Here is a 4,294-nt window from a genome sequence, read left to right on the forward strand (position 1 = left end):
GATCCAAGCTCAAACAAGTACTAGCGATGACGGATATCCCAAATATCGTCACCGATCGTCAGAACAGTGTGGTCAAAATTCTACCGTCCGAAACCACGATATTGATAACCGATGGATTCCCTATAATCCGCAGTGCTGAATAAAAAAAGAAACATTATACGATCAAATGAGACTTTTAGAAAATATAGCTCAAGAAGAGCCACGATTAAATATCGATTTGAAAAGAGTATTCACGGCAATACTATCAACAATTGATAACAATGRAGGGAAATTGCTTTTCATTGATGACTCAGGAGGTAAAGGAAAACATTTTTAATCAATCTGCTCTTTAAAAAGGGAAATCTACAGGAAAATTTGTTTTAGCTGTTGCGCCATCCGGCATTGCCGCTACGCTTTTGAAAGGAGACCGAAACGCAAACTCTACATTCAAGCTCCCGCGGAACCGGTGTTTCCGCCACGAATGAGTATAAGTGATAAGAGCGTCTTTTGCCTTTTCTAGGTATAGATGTGTCAATATATCGCCTCGGGAGTACAGCGTKGGTTCTCCCTTCACTTTAATTTTGAGTCGCTTTATGAAATTGTACATGTATGTAAGCGATTACCTTGAGTGCTCGGGGGTGAGATGAAAAGAGTCGTTTTTTCGGCTTTCTGGGGCAATTATCTTGCGCATGATCATTTATTTTGTCATATTTAGATGCGTTTGCACTATGGAGACTAGTTGGGCTAGTAGTATCGCACCACATATTTCCAGTCGTGTGAGTACTAGTAGGTGACTGGTGGTCGCTCTTTATTATATCTGATAGTGTGGACATTGACACATTAGTGTATGAAAACTGGTCAGATATCGCATCGCATAAGGAAATTAGTGTCTTTTTTCTTTCTTATGTCTTTCTTTTTTTCTTTATTTATGTCCTTTAAAATATTAGGGTTGTTAGCCGTTATCATTTTAATGGAAACCCTGCTGTATTGAGAGCTTGTGTCACTTGTTTGATTGTGGAAGATTGTGGCTTTGAAGCAGAATATCGTCTACATACATTTGTGTTTTCAACACTTGTGTTGCCAGAGGAAATTCTGACTTTGTATCTCTTTTGTAATAGTATTTACTTTTTATAATTTTTTCCTCCATCTGGTCTAAATGAAAGTATTCTTCTAATGCCCTATCGTATTCTGGTTTTAGCTCGTCTTTTTTAAATAGGTTTTTCCCATACTTAAAAACTGTTGGATAGATGAGGTGCGGGAATGATCTAAGGCGAGTGTGAGGGGAAATTCTTAGGGGTAGTAATTGTGGATTTATAAAAATCCTTACAATATCGATCTTCTGGAGTTGTGATTGATATGAGGGGGAGTTCTTATAACTCCAAAATTTCTTCTGTTGTGTGTTGAGGTATTCGTTGGAGATTTTTTCAACTTGGGTTGTCATCGTGGTAACTGGTTCCGCAACCAGCCCACTTAGTATACTACGGAAAATGGTATTCTGTGCCAGAAGTTATTTCGAAATTTTCTCAACACATTCGAGTATGTTTTATGTTATCAGATCGCTGCCTAATAGGATGTCTATTTGAACGGAAGTGTTGCAGTTGGGATCTGCGAACTTAAGGTGTAAAATCCTTTGCCAATGCTTGCTATTTATATGACAGCTTGGAAGCATATTTGTTAGTTGCGGTAAGACAATATCTTCTGTTTGAATGCGCTTATCCGCTTGGTCTGAAATAGGGGTTTTATTTCAGTTTTGTACTACTCTTCGCCCATTCCCTTAAGGGGGATTCTGGTCTAGGATTTTGAAAAACCGATTTTTTGCGTACTTTGATATTTTAGACATTCAAAAATATGACCTTGGAAGAATTTTTAAAAATTCGGCTTCTTTTCGGAGATACAGCCGATTTTGTGACGTTGCATCGTGTTGTCTTCTTAACTTTAAACGCGTTTTTGTCTCAAGTTCTACTGAACCGATTCCTTTGAAATTTGGTATATATCTTCTTTATGCAATGTTCTATCGTGTCTGCCTTGGATTTCCAAAAATTTTGATTTGAGGGGTTTTTTTTTTTTTGAAAATGGTCAACCCGATAACGACATCCTTACTAATGAAGAATATTCTTGTTTTTTGTGTTTTAGATCTCTACAAGGGTTGAAATCACGTCAACCAGGACGCACCGTTTTTTTTTGAAGCGCCCCCTCCACCGGCCTCTATCTCGATAAATTTTGGTTTTTWTCTTGCAATTTTTTTTATATTATTAAAATGTCAATAAAAACGCATAAAAATGGATACTAAAAATGTTTTAAATTTTTTTTTATCTGCCTTAATTTCAAAATTGGCCCGTTTTGTTGACAGTTTTAGAATACCTTGTCCCTAGACTCTTTAAATGATGGTCTATTAAGGCTCTAAGTTTAAAGAGTTCTCCTTGGTGTTGTSGGTAATAATACACTGCTTTGGTTTTCGCTGTGTAGCGTCTGAATTTTTAATGCCTTTGAGCAGCATGGTGCTTCTTGCAATTTCCGGAATTTTGTAAGTCGGGAATTGCTGTTGCAATTACTCCCGCTGCTCTTTTAACATTAGCAATATTTTGAGCGAAGCAGTACAAATTTGTAATATGAAGCACTGAGCAATTAAACTTGTTTTAACAATCTTTGAGCGTATGCGCATGTGATAAACAGTTGGTACAATGTTTTTTCGTTCTTACGAAATTGTTTCTTTCGTTAATATTTAGCTTTTTAAATTTCCGGCAAGTTTTCAGCTTGAGCCCTCCTTTACATAGTTTGCAAGACGAATGTTTTGTTTTGTTCGAATGTGAACGATTGTGTTCTGAAAAAAACTACGATTTAAGTTGTTGCTGCTAGCGTGGGGCCTAATGAAGCTTCGTGTTGCACGTTTTTAGTTCTGACCATTTTTTTATCTACCCTTTTCGCAATTTCATACTGGGTAATTAAGAAATTTTTCATTTGTTGCCACGTTGTGCATTTTCTTCATGATGAGAGCGATTGCTCCAATAAAAGCAACGATTTTTTTTTGCGCTTGTGATGATTTTGGATTGTATATGCACACGGCTGTAAACATGTCCCGGAAGGACGGCCATTGTTCGTAATCAGCTCTACTCTCGGTTGTGGAGTAAGTGCAATTTTTTAATTAATCTCAATTGATCGGAGATCACAGCTTTCGGTAGTTTTCATGTTTAATGTATGCTGAGGATTTCAATTTTTCAGGTAGACACGTGTTCAGAAATTGCATAGATTTTCCTTCTTGATTTCTAATACCGAGTCAGAATTGTCTTGAATCGGTGAAGATGAAGATTGAGTATCGAATTAGACTGTCACTTTCAGCTACTTAGTATATGAAATATACTTTCAACYTTTTTTGTTTTGTAGCATATTGCTTTCAGCGTGTAGCTTCTGCAGGTGTACTTGGGCTCTTTTATTCAGAAATAATTTTTGTTCTTTTGGATACTGTATTGATTAAGATGCTTTATGATTTCCGTTCATTTGAACAAAGTAAAAATATGAGAGAAAAAAGTTCTCTCAGTGTACTCCTGATAACAATTTATACGTGTGAATCCTTAAGATAGATAAAATTGTATTTTTTGTTATATACGCAATGTATGAAATAACAGTTGCGTATTTCGTCTTCGTATGCGATTTTTCTATCAATTCTTATTTTTTTTTTCTGTTTTATTTTTCATACATATATACATATATATATGTATATATATTTTTTTTATTAATAAATTTTAAAATTTTTTTAATTAATAAAATTTAATTTTTTTCATAAATTAAACTTTCGTATTTACCGCTCCGCTTAGTTTTTCGAAAATCTGTAATTATTTTTGATAAGTTTTAAAATTTTAATTTAACGTTGTACCCCATGACCATTATATATACCGGCATAGGTAAACTGTATGTCGTAGGGATGTGTATATATTATTTTGCAGTACGAATAACGCGGGAAGAGAAAATTGGTGAAGTGCAGGTATGCGCTTTTAGTACACATGCTAATTTGTTGTGCGTCTTCAAGGGTCTTTGAGGCCTTTTTCTGAAGTTATGATTTGGGGGGAAATGCCATTACGTCCAATTCCTTTATACTGTTGTCCTCTCCGTTTTACTACTGTTGTATAATTTTTGAGCAGGTGCCCAATTCACTTCACCCTTATAGCACTTACCACTTTCATTTCTTTCGCCGGTTTTATATTATAACGGTAGTTACAATTTAATTCTAATCAGACTTTAGTTTCGTTTTTATACAGGGTGGCTGATGAATTTTGCTACATTAAGAAACTCAAATATTTTTTTTTCACTGTATGTAATT

The sequence above is a fragment of the Bactrocera latifrons genome, unplaced genomic scaffold, assembly GCF_001853355.1.
Source record: "Bactrocera latifrons isolate USDA-ARS-PBARC rearing strain unplaced genomic scaffold, ASM185335v1 scaffold_480, whole genome shotgun sequence".
In the NCBI taxonomy this organism is placed as follows: Eukaryota; Metazoa; Arthropoda; class Insecta; order Diptera; family Tephritidae; genus Bactrocera; species Bactrocera latifrons.